Below are 23,696 nucleotides of genomic sequence, written 5' to 3'. Positions count from 1 at the left end.
TTAACTTAAAATTAGTATAGTCATTATAAAAACAGTATACTAGTTATTCAAATAATTAGAACCAGAGTTAATATATGATCCATAAATCCTGTTACTGAGAAACATAACCAAACCTAATGCAATAATGTGTCAAAACAATATCTGGGATTCTATACATTTTTTGGTGCTGCTCATAGGAGATAAAGTAGAAAAACATTTCTCCATTTTGTAATTACTTCATGTATGTGATGTGTTTGCCTGTGTTGTTGTATCATATATATATATATATATATATATATATATATATATATATATATATATATGTGTGTGTGTGTGTGTGTGTGTGTGTGTGTGTGTGTGTGCGCGCGCGCGTGCATGTGGAGGCACAAGGTGGTAGGTATTTAATGTTGCCTTTGTCATTCTCTATTTATTGATATAGGTTGTTTTACTGAACCATGAAATAATTGATTCCTTTAAGATGGCTCGACATTGCACTTCAAGGATCCAATTGTCTCCTATATCCTTATGGCTATGTGGCTGAAATTATAGGCATATGTGTTATGTTCACCTTATTGCATAAGCACCAAAGTTTTAAACTTAGGTAGTCAATTTTAAATAGGAGTAACTTGGCAACTATAACATATATGTAGATGACCTAGGTCATACTTATATGACCTCCCTCATCTGTGTGATCCCACTTGAGTACCAGTCATGTGATTCTGTGGGCCATGTTCTTTGCATACCCTAGATCTGTCTAGCTCCTCCAATTCTTCTTCCCCTTCTCCAAAGGTCTCATAAAGCTGCACCTAATATTTGGCTGTAGGATTCTGCATTTGCTCCCATCAGCTACTAGTTGAAGTCTCTCTCCTCTCTCTGATGATTATGATATGCTAAGCTTGGGAAATTTCTAACTGTGGGAGTGGGGCTGTGTCTGACTCTTTTGTCTGTTTTTTGACCCTTTTCCACATACAGGGTTGCTTCTTCCAGACTTGATGTGAGAATATGTGCTTGGTCTTATTTTACCTTATTATGCCATAGATAGTTGATGTCTCTGTAAAGCCTGTTCTTGTTTGAGGAGAAGTGAAGTTGGAGTGGATTGGAGAAAAAGAGGAGGTAGTGGGGAGAGACTGGGCAGAAGGGAGAAACAAGCAACTGCAGTTGGGTTATAATATATGAGAAGAGAAAACATAAAGTATATTTGCAAACTTATGATGTCTCCAGTTCCTAATATGTTTGTTTTATTTTATTTTATACTTTAATTTTTAAAAAATATTTTTCTTTAATTCATGAGTTTATACCATAATAACATCATGTTTTTTATCTCATATCCTCCATGAAAACCTTCCCATAAGTTCTGCCTTGCTCCTTTTTACTGTTGCTTTTTTGGTTAATTGTTGTTATATGTATATATTTATATACATGTATACTACTAAATAGAACCTTCTCAATCTGAATAATATTACTTGTTCAAACATGGTCCAAAAATGAAGTCATGCAAGGAGAATTTTGAGTACTCCAGAGAAAAATCAAAGAAAATATGTGATCTCAGTTTCTTAAAATACATGAAATTGCTCATAGAATGTACATTCGTGCTCTTTCCAGGTGAGTCATCTAGGAGAGGGTTTAACAACTGGTTATTGGTATTTGTTTATATGCCTCTATGAAAAGTCATGATTTTGTCATGCAGCTTGCTGACATGTGTGACTTGTGTGCCACAGATGTCATGTGTAGTTTGACCTTGTGATTGGACACTTTACTCATGTGACTCCTCTTAACCAGCAGAGTATACATTGTCTAAATCTGAATAAAGTTGAGTTTTGAATGATACTTTAGTCTATCTCATTTACTGGCTCCATTTCCCCAGATCCCAAAACTAACTAGAGCAGAAACCAAATGTTACTCAGAGCAGAGACCTAAACCCTAGATGAAAAGATGGTATTGGACAATTCTTCTGTGTCACCTTGAAAGGCAAGGAATTAAAAAATAAAAAAAAAAAAAGTATAGCTATTTGAACACAGACTAGAAGAAGGATTTGTGACTCATGTGGCTCATTCTTTTCCTCTAAACTTACTCATTTTCCATAATAAATTGACTCCTACAGGTATCATATAACATTAGAATAAATCTTCGGAGTGGACTTATTTACAGCATAAACCATACAGCATAAATGTAATTGATTATGTTACTCTTCTTGCTCAATTAGTAACTCGGGAGGACCCAATGTCAAGAATTACATGGATTTGGTCCTTGCTAAATTGTATTGCCTTTAACTAACAAGAGTTCTCTGTGGATTTTAAAATTTCATCTGTAGATTACTATGTAAGGCTAGGAAATCATAATCCAGGTGATAAGCTAAGGGGTTTCCTCATAGGAACTGAATTTGCGCTTTTCTACTCTTCATCCATTCAAGGCAGATAATTATTTTATTCATGGTTCACTTGAGATTATAGCAGATATTTACGGTCCAGATATTCATTAATCTATCAATACTTCTTTTCTCTCATCCCAGACAGTGGGCTTGTCTGATTCCACTCATCTATTAGAGCTAATTCATAAACTCTTAAATATTGTTTCAGATTCGGTTTCTGTTTTGGGGTTATTTCCAGCAATATAATCATACTCATAGACACTCTAACCTCTCTGATTTTACTGCAGTAGGAAATAAACAATCTGATTCATTAACCTATCCAATGTTTATATGATCAAAAGAAAATTGAGAAGGGGTATCTGTCATTGCAGGTAGACTCACTGAAACATTATTGATTCTTCTTTGGTTCCTCCAGATCTGAGCCATCAAGAATGATGGTGGAGAATGAGGAGATAATGGTAGTCACCATAAATATAACAGACCTCCAACTCAAATGCAGCACAAGCTATTGACCATGTCATCAGAAGATAAGTCTGCCCACCTAGAGTAAAGTACAGGCCCTATGCAACACAGTAGAAGTTATTCTACAAAACACACAGAACCCTATGCCACCTGAGAATCTCTTTTTATTGATACTTTGATCTGTCCATATGGGTGACTACCTCTGTGTATGCATATTAGAAATATGTTCCTCATTCTCCTTGGGATTTAACTGGTAAATTGGATAGATCCAGCTCCTGCTATTTTTACTAATGACTGTATGCTTATGATTGAACCTAGGGATTGTGATAGAATTGTTCATTCATCTGAAAAGGGGACTGAGTTTAATTTTCCTTGGGATTTAAGTCATTTTCCATTTTCATTGGCCATCATAACATTGCATTTCTATTAAAGGGCAAATATGAGTTTATGGTTTTTTTTGTTTGTTTGTTTTTTGTTTTTTTTTAAGTTTTATTTTTTTATTAGATATTTTATTTACACTTCAGATGGCATCCCCTTTCCCCATTCCCCCCTACCCCCCTTAGGAAACCCCTATCCCATGCCCCCTTTTCCTTTTTGCATTTATACATTTTTTTTAAATAATGTTAATCATAGGCTTTATTAGTTTGGAATTGTTCAATCAGAGGTGTAACCCACTGACCAACCTAGATATAACAACTATCTTTGACTGGTGGAGATACATGAACATCTACCTCCCTGTCTCCCCCCTCTTTCTCTCTTTCATCACCTAGCTTCTCCTGTCTTTCTTCTTCTCCTCTTCTTACTCCTTTTCTTCCTCTCAGTACTCCTCCTACACATCACCCTTCCTGTTAAAATGAAACTTTTCTCTCAAGATACAACTAGAGCATAATTATGCCAATTTGTACCAGTGAGGTACAGGATAGTCCTAATACCCAGTCCATCCTTTTGTTGACTAACCAGCTCCTCTGTCATCTATTCTAACTAAAACATTTAGTTCTGAACCTGGCTTTAGGATGAATGTCAGCTGACGACCATCCACTCAAATCTTTTCTCTTAAGGTCAATAGCTATATGTTTTCAACCTCATCAGAAATCCAGAATGACTGAGTTAACTATAATTGTGGGAAGCACAAATCATGGCTTCTAAAACTTAGCCAATTTATAGAGACCTCTGAACACTTGGACACTCGCTCTACTTCAAAACGTTGGAGCATCTGTTCTTCTGCCTTCTGGCCCAGGATCTTCTGACAGACCTTAGTGCTGCAGAATTATTAAGGGCTAATTACTCTGTCTAGGCAGATATAATCAGTCGACTATTCTGCAAGTGTGTCCTTTTCTGGACAGTAATTTGTCTGTAGAAGGAAAGTGGCAATTCTTGCCTAGTGGCTGTCTCACCACAACTGGAGTAACTCCAAGGATGTTTTACAAGATAACAGAATTACTAATCATAACGTGTTTTGGCAACCTATCCTCTAGATTTTTCTGGTCAGTATAATAATGTAACCAGTAGTAATAGACATAGTTTAGAAGCCTATTCTTGATGGCAAAGTATTACATGCAAGCCTTTTACTATTTTAATATTATTAATTATATTTATAATTTGCTTGATAATAGTATAGTCATGCATCAAATTAAAAATTATATTTATCTATGTCATCTCAACCAAAAGCACTCTGGATATTCTGCTATAAAATAACATTAAATAGGGGGAGATGTTAGAATATGGTCCAAAAAGGAAGCCATGTGAAGAGAATTCAAAGTACTTGAGAAAAAACTCCAAAAAATAAGACAAGATTCTTGTGATATCAGTTTCTTCAAAAACACAAAATTGTTTTGGGAATGCATTTTTCTGCTCCTTTCAGATGTAGCAGATAGGAGTGAATTTATTTCAGATTATTCATTACTACTGGCTATATTTATTTGTTTATTTGCCTTTGTGGAAAAGTGTGTTTTTACTGTGTGTGGGTTCTCCAACACATGGGGCTTATCTGCCATGCGCAGCTTGCATTTGTGACTGCACAATTTACTCACGTGACTCCTCCTAACCCTCAGAGTATAAATTGCCTAATGCTCTGAATAAAGTTGAGTATTGTATGATACATTAGTCTATCTCATTTCTCTACTCCATTCTTCCAGGTCCCACTGCCTCTAGAGCAGAGACAGTTACTCAAATGTGTGTTTTCAGAGCTGACCATCTCTGCTGTGTTATTAATCAAATTTATTCTTTGTCAATTATACACATGTATAACAAAAAATGCACATGTGTAGAATATATATACTGATCACTCTTATTGCACCCTCTCTTATCTGCCCTGTATCTCCCTATAAATCTCTTCTCACATTCTTGTTTATTTGTTTTATGTTTGTAACCCACTAATTTTAATCAAGACAGTCTGTACAATCATGTGTCTGGAACAATCAGTTGCAGAGTAGTGAGCTCATCGTTATATATACAACAAAAGACAATGACTTTTTTTCACAGCAAAACTTTTTAGCTAATATGTCAGTAGGAAAATAGAGATCAGTGAGTCCTTCTACCTTGTGTTATTGATTGTAATGTTCATGATTCCAATAGTTTCAGGGAATTCAGACAATCATCTTTCAGACCTTCACAAGTCCTTTATATTTTACATGCTTCTTATTTTTGAATTTCAATGTTCTCTGAATGTTAGAGAAGATGGTAGAAATACCCTCTTTATAACTTAGTCATCAGTCGTAATTTATTCTCAGTATGTTGAGTAACTGAGTCTTTGTATCCACTGCTATTCAATGCAAAGGATGACAAGTTTGTGTTTTGTATAGGAAGAACGTGCAGCATTTGTCTTATATTATCTGTGTTAATTCACTGATTATAATTCTGTTATAGCTCCCATCATTTACCTGCATTTTTCTCTAATTAAAAAAAACAAATAAAGCTCATTTACATACATATAACACATTTGCACATTCATTGACCAATTCATAGATATCTAAGCTACCTTAAATTCCAGCTATCATGCATAATGCAGCAATGAACCCAGGTACTAACATATAATATAATAAATATAATATAATATAATATAATATAATATAATAATATATAATATGTTTTGGACTATATACACAGGAGTGGTGCAACAGTTTCATATGGCAGTTTTATTTCTAGTTTTATAAGAAATATTCAGCATTATTCAAAGCGTAAAGCCTCTCTTTGTGATAGGTAAGTAAAGTAACACTAACAAATGAATTATTTGTTAAAGAAGATATAAATCCAGAATTGTTATGATTGTTTAAACCAAAACAAAGCTTTTATGTATCTAAAATTTTATCTAGCTTTATAAAGGAGATATAGAATTTTAATGAATAAAATGATAAAAGTCAAATCTTACTGAAAAATATAAAATATTAACTGTTTCAGGATATTTGATCTTGCTGTGTACCCCAAAATTGCAATATTTACTGAAAAAACAAAACATTTTCAATTCTTTTGTGGCTCAGATGTTAGTGCACACCTTTTGTTCCTTTGACAGGAATACATACATGCCCTTTGTACACATCTTAATCCCAAACAATGATGGTAGAGTTCGTTTATGGAAGAAAGCACCCATGTTTGAACATGATATCTAATTGAATGGCAGACAAAGTAGTGAATCAGAGAAAGACTATACAGAAATGGATATGAACAACTCTGAAGAGAAGAGAGAAGACGAAAAGTCAACAAAGAAGGAACTGCACAGAGGGATAAAAGAAGGAGCAAGTTTTTCTGGGAGAGTTTTACAGAGACAAGTTGAAGAGAGAGCAAGCTAGAAACAGGTAAAGACAGAATGCACCAGAAAATGAGGAGTCAGAGGATCAGAACAGATTGCTGGAGTTAGTGTGAGGCCAAGCAGAGCAGTTCAATCAGAGATCAAGAAAGAAGCCAGATTGAATCAGTCAGATTATAGAAGTTTGAGCTAGAACAGCTGAGTTAAACCAGCTGGCCAGAGCTCAGAAAGAACTAGAAATGGTGATCTTTTTCAGCAGTAAGTCTCAGAGGCTGAACATTATCACATTAGTTATATATATATGACTATAACATTAACAATCTAATCTAGACCTAGATTAGAGTTTAGAAGCTTTCAGAACTAGGCTTAGGTTAGGAGATGTATACAGTAAGCTTCTGAAAAGACAGTTATCTCTGGAAAATGAAAATTACTGTAACAATCAGTAATTTATAGTTTAGGTGTATTAAATAATTTTGCATATTCATATGAGGCAAAACTTCTTCAGTGTTAATAACAAAATATTAAATATTTATAGAACTTAATTACGCAACGTGAAATGCTATCCCTCATCATTTTATGGATTTAAAAATTTAGTCCCCAATTGGTAAGGCTATTATGTTAGCGATGGTGAGTTAACTGGGGTGGATTTGGGAGTTTAAATGCTCACAGTACATTCAGTTCTCTCTGCATCATGTGCTGAGTCAAGGATGACAGTGATCATATTAGCCTAAATAAGGTCGTCCTTCTGTAAGTTGTCTTCTTTATGGTTCTTTATCGCATAAATACACGATTCTTGTTCATAGTATTTTATCACAGCAGCACAAAAGTACCTAATGCAATTGCCTAAAACTTTCAAAGCCATAACATGAAATCACATTCACTGACAATGCCGTTTCTTTTAATTTATTCAGTTTGCTATTTTCAAAGTTCTCCAAAGTTCAGTTTTTTAAATGAAGATTTATCCTTAGAATTCCAATTTTATAGAGAAATTCTCACTGTGTCTAATACTCAAAAATATATAATATTCAAAGTGGCATTTATTATTATTAGAAACAAAATTATAGAGGGAGGTTATTAAATACAGAAGCACTGTCATAGCTACATATGTCTATATTTTATTAAAGTATGCCAAATTAAAGAGATCTAGTTTTAACATTTGCAAATAAGTGCCAATACAAAATTTTTAAATCTTTTAATTTTTCTGTTTTTGGTTTTGGTTTATTTCATTTGTTCTTTGATGTTTGCTTTTATTTATTTATTTTTTGGCAAATACAGGTACACTTTCATTTCTTGTGTTTTCATTACTCCTAGATTTCAGATATTATGTTATTTTTATAAACTAAATATTTGTTGCAATAATATACCAAAGGTAATATATTACTACCATCTTTATGCTATTTTGGGGCTGGTTTGATTTTTTTTTTTGGCAAAACATTTTAATTAAAGTATGTATGATTGTTTTTTTAGACCCATAGCTATTGTCTACCTAATAAACCATACTTAAGTATAAAGATGACTTATGCATGCACTGGGAAACAAAAAATTACTAGCTAAGCTGAAGTATTACCCAGCTATTATGAAAAATTAATGTCTTCAAGTTGTCATATAATTGGTATTCTATTTTAGAGGTTCTGCATTTGTTGACATGCACTGCCTTCATTTGTTCTCTCCCTCGAGACGACCTTCAGAAAAAGGTCATCTTTTTTCTCTTGAAGAGGCACATGGCATATTTACAAGTTGAAAAATATGTAACCTTGTAGTAAGATGCCAAATGGAGCATAGCAGAAACAAATGAAACAATTTGACTGTCTGATAACCATTTCAAGATGCAAGTCTCATGGCAATTACAGTAGTTAGAACACATCCAACTATTCATATATTGACTGAATTTCTGTTAGTGAAAATCCATAGCCATAACATGAGTAGCTTAATCTCCAATGCAATGAAACAATTCCCATCACTCCACATGACATGTAGAGCTAAGTGGCTAAGCACACCTATGAAACTGTGTAAGAAGCTTTTCCTCAATTTTACCAGAGAAATTTCTGTTGTTTGTGTTAGGAGTCCAGATTAGCTACCTAAACCCATTAATTTTATCAGAAAGGAAAACAGAATGACACAAAATCATCTTTAGTAATGGAGAAACTTATTACTAGGAAGTCTTCCTTGTGAAATCAGTTTATGAGAGTACATAGCATAACTGCTGAGTTCCTTTTGTGAATACTGAACATTATTATTATAATGACAAACATTATTGAAAATATACTGTTGAGAACTACACTGCTATAGCACAAACTTTGATCAGGTGCATAGTTTAATAATTTCCAACAGACAAGGGTTGATACTACGTAAGTTAATGGAGTTATTAGAAAAGTTTTTTTTTTCCCTAATGAAGAACTCACTGCTTCTGCAGTGCACTGCCCATTTCTTTCTGCAAACATACAGGCACTGAGAAGATGTAAATAATTTACAGGTTTTGTCTTTGAAGTTTTATATTCTGTAGGAAAAAAAAAAAGCACATCAAGAACTTAATATCTTAATTTTCTTATAATTTGGCTTTAATGCAGAATAATAAAAAGAGTGTAAAGAGAGAATGCATGGTAATATAGTGAGCAAGGCAAAGACAGAAGCTTTAGTTTTTACTGTTTGACATGAGACTTGAGAGATGGGGTATGAGTATATTTATAAAAATCTAATAAATTATAAAGATATTCTGTTTTATTTTTCTTGTGAAAACACAAATCAGTATCTACTTATCCCAAATAGTCACATAGTAACAGAGCAAAGAAATCATTTCACCAAAGTCCAATGTAGTAGACCAATTAGTTTGTTAGGCTTTCTTTCAGGAGAGCATGGATTACACAAAGGTAGCTTCCAACTTAAAAGTATACAGTGGCACGGGAATACCTCAAAAAAAAAAAAAAAAAAAAAAAAAAAAAAAAAAAAAAAAAAAAAAAAACTGTAGCCATGCAGATCTTTGTATGACTTACAGTATGCCCTTCAGGCAGCTTAGCTAATTAGAAAATCTTACCTTACTCCAGGAGTGCTCACTCTCTATACAACCTTAGGGATAGACCTTGCATATGTTGAAAGTTTCACAGACTTTTCAGACTTGTAAGTTGTTAAATTCCTTTATTTAATGATAAAACATTATGTACACATATTTATAGCTGTGTTTGTATATACACATGCTTATAGATGCCCTTGAAATACAGAAGAGATTTTCAGATCCTGTGGTGGTTGGGATGAGAATGGTTCCCATAAGCTCATATACTTGAGCACTTGGTCCTGAGTTGGCAGAACTGTTTGGGAAGGATTAGGAGGTGTGGCTTACTATAGAAGATATATAACTGGTGGTGGACCATGAAGAAAAAAAAAAAAGACTTGTGGGGTTCTCAGTACTTTCTGATTTTCTGCCTTATGGTTTGAACCAAGCTGTGAACTTTCTGCTCTTCTAGCCACTATTAGTTTTCTCTGTCATCATTGATTCAAACCCTATAAACTGTTAAGTTTAAGTGCAATTCAACACTTTGTAAATTATCTTGTCTCTGGTATTTTTTTCACATCATTTTAAAAATAACTCAAGCAGATTTTCTTACCCGGAGGTACAGGCAGTTGTGAGGTGAGACCAACATGGATACTGAAATTTAAACTCTATTCTTCTGAAGGAGCAACAATTACTTTTAGCCACTGAACAATATCTCTAGTACAACTTGTGTTTTAATGAGCTGTTCTGTAGGAAGGAAAGTTTCAAGTTAGGACTTCCTGGTCCTAGGAACTTCCCTTTATGGAAGAGACACTTCATTATAAAGCTAAACAACAGGAATAGAAGGCAAAGACACAGAAAGGAACTGTTATAATAATGAGACAATGTGGGAAGCACAAAGGTCAGAGTACTCACTATATAATGTAACTTTTATAATTTAACATTCACCATTGAAGATTCCATATCTAGAACTCATGCCCCAAATTTCTGTAATTATATTAGTGAAAATAGAAGTAAAATTATACTTTTACTTAATATATTTATAAATAAATAGTTAGTTCTCTATTTCTAATTTTATCTATGTAAACTCATATGACTAAACTGAAGCATTATGTTAAATATATGCTGTGAATAAATGGAGAGTCAAGTTGTATAAGTAATTAAGAAGCAAACACCAAAAATAAATAAATAAATAAATAAATAAATAAATAAACCAAAAAACAAAAAACAAAAGCAAAAAAAAGAAGGGGGAGGCCTAAAATAAAAATGAGAAATTTAAACTAGAGCTCATTCAGTGGTAGTCTAGTAAATATTAAAGAGTTAATTCACAGTGAGAATTAAGGGAAATGGAGAATCATTGCTTGCCAATCATGTTATGAAGACTTACAGATTTTTCTAGCAAGTGATAGTTATTGTTTAGAGTGTCATATCAGTACCATTGAATATTAGGATATTGCTTTCTTCATTTTCCCATCAAATAATAATAATTTAACATCTATAGGTTAAAAATGGTATTAGAAATAATTGAAAGTATAATTAAGAAGCTACAGCAACAGAATAGCTAATAAAAAAAAGATGGCCTTAATAAATATATTAAAAATTGTCCTGGCTAGTTTACTCTCAATGTGAAATAAGCTAGATTTATCTAGGAAGGGGAACATCAATTTAAAAACTACTTCCATCAGAAGATACCTGTAGACAAGACTAAAAGTTCAATTCCTTAATATTGATATGTGTGGGACGGTCACAGATATTTCCACCACTAGGCTGGTAGTCCTGGTGGTATAAAAAGTAAGCTGTGTAAGCCACGGGGAGCAAGCCAGTTAGCAGTGTTCTTTCATGACTTGTTTCCACTTCTACCCTCTAGGTTCCTGCCTTGAATTCCTAACCATTCTCCCTTCATGAAATATGATGTGGATGTGGGAAGCAAATAATCACCTTTCCTTTCCAAGATGATTTGATCATGTGTTTATCACAGCAAAGAAAAGTAAACTAGTACAAGAACATTTACCTGCATTAACCTAGTCCTTACCCTGTCGTGATTTGAAATTTACAGAATCCCACAGCAGTAAGAAATTTACTTCGTTGTGTATGTTGATGGATATGAATATTTTTACTCCTTACTAATTCAGATTCCATTAGTTTAGAATACATTCTTTTTAAATTTCACTATGATTTTAGTTGAAATTTAGTTGAAAATTCTGAAGTTTTCATATATTTCTCCAATACTTTCTTGCTACTCTAGCTACTCCTCCATACCCCAAATGTTCTTTCCTAACTTCCATTCCTGTTAACACTTGCTCATATCTACTAGTCAGTTTTCTCTAATCATGTGTGTTTGACTTCTTTTGAGGCCAAATGAATTTAATATGGGACATTTGTTCGACTGTAGGCTTGGAATTCTCCTTTGGAGACTTGTGGGCTCATTAGTAGTTACTTACTTATGACACTTCTTCGTTAATTCCCAGAGTCTATCACTAGTTAGTTCAGCATATAGATAAGCTTTGATCTCCCAAAACATGATTGATTGTTGACATGCCCTATCTTATATAGGGTCAATATAAAAAGTGAAATGGTCCTGAGTTTATAGTTGAAATGACTATTTTGTGACAAGAATATGACATTAGTATACCTTCTCATAGTTTCAGGGTCTCATATTCTTTCTACCCCTATGATACAATGTTCCTTATGCTTTAGAGAATGTGGCATTGATGACTTATTTATGACTGACATGCAACCTTCACTTATTCTCTTCACTTGTCTATGCATTGATGGCCTCGCTCATCCAAGTGAGGCTTTTCCATAAGGGGCTGTGAATAGCAATTATCTGAGGGTATAAACACAAATAACTTGACAGTAGCTTTTCAGGATGTCAACTCCTAAACACAATTGCTGAGTTTCTCTTGAATGATTATATTTCTCAAAGAGTAGGATTTTGGCCAAATTTACAGTTTCTGGGATGGATTTGCTCCTATGGAGTGGGTCTCAAGTCTAATCATAGAATTTTAGATTATCATCATATCCAATGAATCACTATCACACAGTTTGACCCATTTTGGCTGATGTGTTGTTATTACAGGTTGTAAAGTTTACAGAAAGGTTAATTTATTGATGTCTTTCCAACCAAGTAGCCTGCAGAGCACTTGACAACACTCTAAAATATCATTTGTATAGCTTATCACTCTTCTTGTGTGTGTGCATATTAATGCATTTAACACTAAGGATGTATTTTAAGAAGGGTAATAGTTGAGTATAATTTTTTAACCCAACAACCCAGTCTGTTCTGTTTAAAGGGGAGTTAAATCTGTTAACACTCAAGTTATTTGTCAAAAAAAGATCAATACATTACTGTTATTTATTTATTCTGACGGTTTTAAATTATCTATATTTATTCTTCTCTTTTATCAGCTTAGAGGTTTGATGGATACTAAATTAATTCTACTTGATTCTTGACTAATTCCCATTACTTACACACTCTTAAGGTAAGATTTACTGTTCCTTATTCTCTTCTCACCTCTGTGTCATTTTCTATTCTCTGCTAGGGATTACCTTAGTTCTCTTCCGTTATATTTATTCAGGTGTCATTCACTCATTTAATGCTTGTCTTTTAGATCTTACTTTAGGTAAGTGATTTTCCCACAGGCTATGAAAGTTGTTATTCTTGATAAACTAATCTAGTTAGGCAGGTATTTTCTTTCATGACCTAAAATACAGCATCCTATTTCCATGTAGCCTACAGAGTTCTTACTTAGCAACCTACTGTTAAATTCATCTGCTTTAAAAGTGACTAATTTCACTTTTCTTGCAGCTTTCAGTATTTTTTAGTTGCTTTTCTATTGCTGTGGTAAAACACCATGATCAAGGCAACTTAAGGAACACAGTTTCTTTTGGCTTATGTTTCCAGAGTGAGAAAAGTTTATTATGATAGAACGGAGGCACAACAGTAAGCTGAGAGCTTACATCATGACACAAAAACATACAGCAGAGAAACTGAACTAGAGTAGCTGAGGGATTTACTCCTTTTTGTTTGTTTATTTGTTTTTGAGCCAGGGATTCTCTGTGTAGCCCTGACTGTCATGGAACTCATTCAGGAGGCCAGGCTGAGTTCAAACTCACCGAGATCAGCCTGCCTTTGCCTCCATAGTGCGTAGTTTGGGGATTGATGGCCATCATTTTCCAGCTTGGAATTTTACTCTTAAAGCCTACCCCAAGTGACATTCTTTCTCTAGTTAGGCTTTATATCCTAAAGCTACCTAAACAATGCTAACAATGGGGAGTATTCAAATTTCTAAAACAGTGAAGGACATTTCATTGGACCTCTAGATTTGATGATTGCAAAGTTTCTGTCTTTGGAAGGTTTCATTACATTTATGGACCTCTCACAGCTCTGGCATTTCTATCATGTTAGAGTCTCACACCATGAAGGGTCTCACATCACACTACATCATGTAATGATGGGTCAGAATCTCTTTTCTTATGATCTTCAGAAGGAACCCTTGCCACTCAATATTTGTTTTTATAGGCTTTCTGAAATGACAAAGGAAGATTACATGATCCATTATTTCTTGCAGCTTTCATGACACCAAATCTAAATGCTTATGAACTCCAATTCTAAGTTTGGCTACTACCTTGGGATGGAATTTAATTGATTGAACCACATTTACAGCAGGCTTTGTTTATTGTTGCTTTCAAGAACCAGACATTTCTTTGGTGTTCTTCCTTTCAAAATTTGGAACCTTAGCAGGGTTGGTGTGTCTACCTTAGGAACCCATTAGGGTGAATATCAGGCATCTCCTTAATCTTTTTATCTCTTTCAGTACAAAAGTTGGCTAGCACAGTAAGTTTTGTGTTGTTCTTTTACTCTCTGTGATGGTTTGTATATGCTTGAGGCAGTGAGTGGCAATATTAGGAGGTGTGACCTTGAAGGAATAGGAATGTCACTGTGAGTGTGGGCTTCAATACTCTAGTTCTAGCTTCCTAGAAGCCAGTATTCTGCTATCAGCCTTCAGATGAAGATGTAGAACTCTCAGCTCCTCCTGCACCATGCCTACCTGGACATTGCCATGTTTACACCTTGGTGATAATGGAATGAAACTCTGAACTTGTAAGCAAGCCCCAATTAAATATTATCCTTATAAGAGTTGCCTTGGTAATGGTGTCTGTTCATAGCAATAAAACCCCAAGACAGAACAAGGTACCAGGAGTAGTTCTAGAAGAGCAGAAGTATAAGGAATCTTTTAAGAATGTGAAATTGGCTTAATAATTTGCCAGCACCTTCTAATTTACTAATACCTTCAACTACTGAAACTTTTCCAGATACACTCTTTCTCTTGCTCCTGGGAGCTTAGAGAATACTGAAGGCCCATCATGGAGATTATATTTCAAACTTAAAGAAGCTGATGCCTTTGATTATCTTGATTCATCAATTACAACTAGTGATGAATTAGGTGACCCAGTATATAAAACTTTCTACAAGTTAGGGGAAAAATTGGAAAATAATTTTGCTGGCCTATTGCTCTTAGTATCTCTAGAAAATAATGATAAAGGAAATGAATGAAATGTATGATAAAATTGAAAGATTCCAGATGCAAGTAAACAATCTAACGTTATCTAAGTGTGCCCTTGAAGAGAATCTTCTCTCCAGTAGCCATAGTGTTCGAGTTGCAAAAAAAAAAAAAACAAAAAAAAAAAAAACAAAAAACAAAAAACAAAAAAAAACAAAAAAAAAAAAAAATGAAGCCCTCATTTTTAGGTTGGCTAAAATACATCAAAAATTCAAATCTCAGCCTCAGAGGATGTCAGCAATAAAAATAAGGGCATTAATTGGCAAAGAATGGGATCCTGTAATTTGCAATAGGAATGTGTTGGATGACCCTATTGAAAACGAGAATTTTGAATATTCAGATTCTCAAGGCTTTACCTCACCTGAGAAAATACTACACTCAGTCCCCCACCCCTTGAAACAATTCCTTTTTCACATGACAAAATTAATCTCTCAGAGTCTGATACACCAGCAGTGACATTCTCTGATGAAATTAATGTCAAATAGAAAAATATGCATTCAGTTTGCATATATGATCTTCAGTCTTTAAAGGAACAAATCAACAGACAAAAATGGTTTGTTTTAGAATATATCATGTTCTTAAAGAAAAACATTAGTTTTCTCAAAAAAAAAAAAAAAAAAAAAAAAAAGTATTCCCAGACTTTTAAACAGATCACTGAATGCAACAAAGGACAATTGTTTAGGATTCGTCCTATGTATGTGAGTCAGAAATCTAACATGAGAATAAAATACATTATCTGTTGGATGCTGTTTTACACTTAATTGATAAATTCAATGAAAACCTACACACACACACACACATATACATACATATATGTATATATATGTAAAATGAGAGACATTTTCATTAAAGTGTATTACTACAAGTTCAATCATTACATTAACAGGTAATTGAGTCAATTTTAAAATTGCTTTTATCTCTCTACCCTCTGCAATGTTCTTGATATTGACATGGATAATGGTATTATTGAATGGAGATTGCCAAAATCGATTATACAAGAATTAGCATCAGACTTCATATTCTTCTCGAAATTCAAATCAGATTATCTTGAAACAGTCTTTCATTTTTTTTGCCTCAGAAACCATGCTTTACATTTTTATTTTATTTTATTTTATTACATTTGCATGAAGAAGTCTTCAGTAGACCTTGACAAGACATTCCTGATGACTAAAGCCTTGGCTCTGATGTCATATTGTTATAAGATAACATAACATTTATCTTTCCTGAAACTCTAGTCAAGATGTGCCTTCTCCCTCACAATCTTCAGGTTCTAATATTAACTAAAACATTGGCCTGTAATCTTATTTACTGGAAGGAGATTGTGAATCCTAGCTTTCCTTTCTCACCTATTGTTGTTGTTCTTTTAAATATCAACTTGCCACACAGTAGAATAATCTGAGAAGGTTACTCTCCTCAAGAACTGACTGCTTTATTTGCTGAGAGAAGACCTAACCTGGTTATGGGCAGCACTTCTGTAAGCAGTTCAGGGAAAAAAAGGCATAGTCACAGAGCGCGTTCAAACAAAGCTTAAGGGCTAAGAAAGAAAGAGAAGGAACTTCGAGGTTATACTCCCTCACTTCTACTTCTTCTTCCTAACCACCAAGTATATCTGAAGATAGAATTGAAAAATATATAAATATTTGAATATTATTCTAGCATATAAAAATGTACCTGGTCATGTTTTTAAATATTCTTCCAAACTGATATTATATATCTATTATATAATATTTTTATTATAATATAATTTTTATTATATTTTATAGATAATTTTCATTATATTTCCATGTTAAGGTTTACAGATAAATGTCTAAATGTGCTTGTAATATTCATAGATAAAACATTCATATGTCAATATATCTTAGCAGTGCATATACTGAGGTGAATGCTATTTGTTATTTAAAATTTTCAATTGTTGAATTGTGGCTAAATTTTGTCAGAATTATGAATTAGTTCATACTTAGGTAGGTATTTGGGACTGGTTATACTTGTTAGTCGCCTGCATCTTCTCTGAGATTTGCATAGCATAACTGCAAACTATCAATCAAATAATTTCCCTTAAAAATATTTCTTTTGAATACTGATCAATCTAATTTAAAAGAAAACTGTATTTTTTATGTTTATAAATGATATCTAAGACTATAGAAATAGTTTCAATTGTTAGTTTAGTAATATTTTTATTCAAAATAGAAAATACTTATTTTTAAAATAAAAATAATTTTATTTGCTATGTTAATAAATATTATAGTCAGAAATGATTTGCATATTGCTTTCATATCAAAGAATTTTTTTGTTCTAAATTGACAAAAAGAATAAAAACTAGAAAGAAGTTATTTCTCCAAAAATCAAAAAGAAATTTATTGAAAATTGAAATTTAGAAGAGTTTAATTACAAATATTGCATTCACTTTCATTTTAAAACACAAAAATGGACACCAAGGAGGAGAAATATTAGTATTTCTTATGAAGAACTTGAGACTGTGCTTGTCATTAAGTGTGACTCTCAGAATGAATCACCGGCATGAGATGACTTCACAGAATATCTAAGCTTTCATTTAAGAAATAAAAATTTGAATCACAGTTTATATGTATAATTATTATTTACAAATAATTCACATTTCAAAACTTGGCATAAACTTAGCTGCCATTTTTAAATAATTTAAAAATAAAATGTCATTGCACTTGTAAAGAAAATGTGAGATCTGGAGGTTAAGTAGTTTTGCTGAAACAATTATAAACTTTATTTCTTATTTAGAGACAGAGGGAGAGTGGGAGATGGGTACAGAGGAAATCAAGAAAGTCAACACTCTTGACCTTGTTCATCACTAATTTAAGCTTGAAAATGTGTTTCATATATACATTCTAAGACAAAACAAAAAATTCACATTTTTTACAGTAACAAAAGCCAATTAATTTTAAGAAGAAATCATACTTTAGGCTAGAGTGAAGTAAAACTGATAAATATTTTTAAAAGCAAGCTGAACTTAGAACAATTGATCTGGGCTGTAGTGAACAGGAATTGAATCTACTATAAGCTGTTATAAAAAGAATTGTTTGTAAAGAGAATTTAAGATTGTTTATGTATTTATCAACTAACACAACTAATATTTGTTTATTAGATTTAAAGAAATATACTATAAATTTCTATATAGTATAATAAAAATAAAATAGAATTTAAAAACAATGAAATAATATAATAAGTTCTATATTGTAAAATAAATTTGAATGCATGCTACCTGAAGTGAAAAGTGTGTTATCAGTCATGCTCACTTTGAACTTTTTGAGTTATAATAATGCCTGTACTAATAAGATGCACACATCTGTACAATAGTAGCAAAATCATTCTTACCAATAAAAGTACTTCTAGGGGAATCGCCGTCCCTGATCTCAAGCTGTACTACAGACCAATTGTGCTAAAAACCACATGGTATTGGGACAGACACAGGTAGATAGATCAATGAAATAGAATTGAAGACCCGGAAATGAACCCACACATCTTTGGTCACTTGATGTTTGACAAAGGAGCCAAAACCATCCAGTAGGGAAACAACAGCATTTTCAATAAATGATGCTCATTAATGAGGCAGTCATCATATAGAAGAACACAAATTGATCCATTCTTATCTTCTTGTACAAAGCTCAAGTCCAAGTGGATCAAGAATCTCCACATGAAGCCAAAGAAAATGAATCTAATAGAAAAGAAGACAGAAAAGAGCTTTAAACACATTTGCAAAGGGGAAAACTTCCTGAAGAGAACACCAATGGTTTATGCTTTAAGATCAAGAATTGACAAATGAGAACTCAAAAATTGCAAAGCTTCTGTAAGGCAAAGGACACTGTCAATAGGACAAAATGACAACCAACAGATTGGGAAAAGATCTTTACCAACCATATATCCAGTAGAGGCTAACATCAAAAAAATATACAAAGAACTCAAGATGCTAGACTCTAGAGAATCAAATAACCCTATTAAAAAATGGGATACAGAGCTAAACAAAGAATTCTCAACAGATAACTCTAATGACTGAGAAGCACCTAAAGAAATCTCCAACATCCTTAGTCATCCGGGAACTGCAAATCGAAACAACCCTGAGATTCTACCTTATCCCAGCCAGAATGGCTAAGAGCCAAAACTCAGGTGATAAGATGTTGGAGAGGATGTGGAGAAAGAGGAAAACTAGTCCATTGCTTGTGGGATGGCAAGCTTGTACAACCACTCTGGAAATCAGTTTGGTGGTTCCTCAGAAAATTGGAAATAGTTTTAGCTGAGGACCAGCTATACAACTCCTGGGCATATACTCAAAAGATGCTCCAACATATAACAAGGACATATGTTCCACTATGCTCATAGTAGCCTTATTTATAATAGCCAGAACCTGGAAAGAACCCAGATGTCCTTCAACAGTGGAATGAATACAGAAAATGTGATACATTTACACAATGAAGCACTATTAAAAACATTACTTCATGAAATTTGCTGGCAAATGAATGGAACTTGAAAAATACCATCTTTAGTGAGGTATTTGAGTTGGAAAAAACAAAACACATGTACCCATGGTGATGTACTCACTGATAGGATATTAACCAAAAGAATCTCAGAATAACCATGATATAACTCACAGACCATATAAAACCCAGAAAGAAAGAAGACCACACCAAAATATGTATGCTACAAACCTACTTTGAAGGGGGAAGAAAATAGTCTTGGAAGTGCAGGAACAAAGAGAAGAGCAGAGATGGAAGAAATGACCATACAGAGAGTTTCCCACTTAGGGATCCATCCCATAGGTAGACACCAAATTCAGACACTATTGCTTATGCCAAGAAGTGCTTGCTGACAGGAGCCTGGTATGGTTATCTCCTGAAAAACTCTGCCAGAACATGATCAATACAGATGTAGATGCAGGCAGGGAAACACCAGACTTAGTGCGGGGACCCCATTGGAGAAGTTAGGTCAAGGACTGAAGGAGCTGAAGGGGTTTGCAACCCCATAGAAAGAACAATAATATCAACCAACCAGACCTTCAAACCACCAACCAAAGAGTACATATGGGGGGACCTTGTTGCTCCAGCTGGATATGAAGCAGAGAATTGCCTTATTAGGTATCAATGGGAAGGGAGCCCCTTGGTCCTGAGGAGGTTTGATAACTCAGGGTAGGGGAATGCTAGGGCAGTGAGGCAGGAATTGGTGGGCAGGTGGGTGGGGAAGCACCCTTATAGAGGTAGGTGTGGGAGGAAAGGGATACAGGGTTTGAGGAGGGGAAACTGGGAATGGGGGTAACATTTCAAATTTCAATAAATAAAATAACAAATAAAAAAGGACATAGTTTGAAAAAAGTAAAATAGAGATAATCTATAGGAAAAATGCAGAAAACAAGAGACTGCAGAATGCTTAGCTCTTAATTGAATATTCACACTGCACCTTTTTACTAAAAGGCTCAGGGATCAGTGTGGAAGAGGAGAGAGAATTAGTGTAGAACCTAGAGTTAATAGATGACTATAAAGAAATAGTGCCTTTGGGACACAGCAGGATACATGCATTTATGAACTCACATCAGTTGAAACAGTATGCACAAACCTGTGCAAACCCAAACCAGACAAACTCCAATATTGAAAGTAGTGGTTGGTACGTGATCCCTCACCTAACACATTACTATTAGCAATTGTTATCTGCTTGGAGAGCCACAGTTTCTATGAATGCACAGCCACTGTGAAGGAGATGCCACCCAGTGTAAGGCCACACATTTAAGAATATTTGTACCCAAAGTGTATGTTCTGTTTTGTTCTCTTTGTTTCTTTGGACACTAAGTTCAGAGAATAGGGAAGGGAGAATGGATATGGACAGAGTTGGGTGAGTTTGGTTAAACATGATAAAAACATATTGTATGAAATAATCAAACACTATTAATATTTTTAAAATATATTTATAATAATTATTTACCCCTTTTCACATTGCTCAAGTACCCAACAGAAGAAATTTAATGAATATTTCAATAATGATATGCTGACAAACAGGCCCTGGGATTGTTTGTATAATTGAAATTAATTCTTAAAAGTCCTAAATTCTGTGTTTTATGACTACATAGAAGTCTTACAGTAAAGCTAGAAAAACAACAACATAGTAAATTACATTTTAATTTATAATTAAACCATAAAATATTTATTTACTTAAAAAATCTATAGAGGCCAATAAGGTTTTTGATGAATTAAAGAAATTGACTTGGATCTTTCCCCAGATATATTCGAAATGAAAGGCTGCAAACTTAAGAAAGAAAAGAAGCAGGAGAGAAATAAACTTTGCACTCAAGAGTTATATTTCTTATACCACATATTATTAATTGGCACTGAATCTTAAAGGATAAGCTATTATAAGGATATAATTCTCCACATTTTTGACTTTCTAAACAGATTTCTATCTATTAATATTACAGAAATTGTATTTTATAATATATGATTGATCTGATATTTTTATCATGCATTTAAATTAGGTAGAAGGCAGTTAGGTATCATTGTTGATCTCTAACTAGACTTTTAAGCTATGCCATTTTATTTCATTTTAATGTCTACCTAATCAGTTATTTAGTTTGTTTCATTTTTATAAGTGGGATTGCTTATATAGATTACTCTAGTTTTCAATTCACAATGTGGAGGACTTCCAATACTTACCAAACCTGAGCCTCTGGAAAGTGGAAAACACAGGCAAGCATCAATATGCCTCACTTACCTAAGATACTTTAATTGACTGATTTTCAGCCAGACAAGAACTTCCCAGTAGGCAATGTTCTGAAATTATTTTAACTCTGTTAGAATCAACACACTTAAACTAATAAAGAAAATATGTTAATACCAACCTAAAATAGATTGTCATATAGGAGACATAATTTTTTTCTATGAGTAGAAAAGTAGAATTTTTTTTTATAGTTCCACATACCAAAAGTCTATGTGTGTAGTTCTGGGGTTATTGTTTTTATCACTCAAAATAGCCACCATATGCTAACTTAAAATAGTTCAAGTGTGTGTGTGTGTGTGTGTGTATGTATGTATGTGTGTGTGTGTGTTTGTATACATGTGCCTGCCACAGTATACAATTTGTATACAGTTGTATGCCACAAAGTTCAAGTGTGTGTGTGTGTGTGTGTGTGTGTGTGTGTGTGTGTAAGTACAAATTTCACAAATTTGGTTACTTGGGATATTGTTGTACTTTCTGTAAAAAGCAAAGATAACAGGGAGTTTCCTCTATTTTTTCCCCATCTGGTTGACACAGACGCAGCAGTGTGCTGTTGCTGCTCCTGGAACTTGGTTCCCATTGCAGTGTTGGCAGCCACTGATGCAGCAGGATGTGGGACATGTGGCTTGGAGACATGGAAATGGTCCAACTTCATGTAGACCAAGGCATTCTGTGAGCATGAATTTTCTATTTTAGTGAATTGAAGGTCTTTACAATTGGTGTCAACAGGAACAGAAAGTACGAAGTCCTGTCATGTAAATATATTTGCTCTGAACGCTCCCCAAATGTGAAAACTCTCATTCCTCACAGATTTTATATAGAAGCCCATGAGTGAAACAGCTGTTGTTTTGCAGGAAGTGGTACACAGCTCGAGGCGTGTGACATTTCAAAAGCAAACAAAGCAAAAACTATTTAAAAAGGAATGTCTATCATCATTCACTTAACTTATAAATCAAATGTTTTGAGTTCACAAAATTAAAATACATAAATAATTAATAATTCCCTATAGAAATGACTAGAAAAGTACAGTGTGACAATTTATTTGTGTTCATTTTGATGGTAGTTGAAATGCATATACATATAAAAATCTAACACAATATTTCAATTTCAAAATAAAAATAAAATAGTGTAACAATTTTAAACACCTTTCAAATTTCCTTGGACTAATATTTAGTGACAAATATTTAAATTATGAAATAGAAAAAAATCCAGTGAGACGGCTTATCTTGTAAATGCACTTACTGCCAATCCTGAGCACCTGAATTTGTTTCCATGTTCCACACAGTACAGAGAGAAAATTAAATACCATGAGTTGTTCTCAAACTTTTTTGTATGCCCTGTGGCAGGCAGATGTATACAAACACACACACATACACACACATACACACACATACACACACACGCACAGACACCCACACCCACATGCACAAACATGGAAATAATCTTATCATAACAAATACTTGAATTTTGATAGTCAATGATAATAGATATTTTTTCTGTCTTATACAGAAACCATATATTTGTAAAGATTGCTGGGCATTTGCAATGGATGCTGAGGGTGGTTTTATATAATTAAAATGGCACAATCTCCTCACATATGACTGTGCAAGGATTCTGCCTATTTTACTTTGAGTAGGATGTGGTAAAAACATACCCTGATTTGATAATGGCATTCTATATCATACTCTTAGTCTTCCTTACACTACTTTAAATCTAAAGTTCTAGTAGATGGTGATGTTTTTCTGTAGATATCTATTGTGTGTATAAAACTCTACTTTTGTTGATGTTTTGATTTATTTATAAAATTTTATTGCAGTGTGGTTTCACATATTTTATTTACAGACTAAGTGAATTCTTCCTGTAAAATTCATA

The sequence above is a fragment of the Arvicanthis niloticus genome, chromosome 11 (genome assembly GCF_011762505.2).
Source record: "Arvicanthis niloticus isolate mArvNil1 chromosome 11, mArvNil1.pat.X, whole genome shotgun sequence".
Taxonomy (NCBI): domain Eukaryota; kingdom Metazoa; phylum Chordata; class Mammalia; order Rodentia; family Muridae; genus Arvicanthis; species Arvicanthis niloticus.
Note: the sequence above shows the minus strand (reverse complement) of the source record.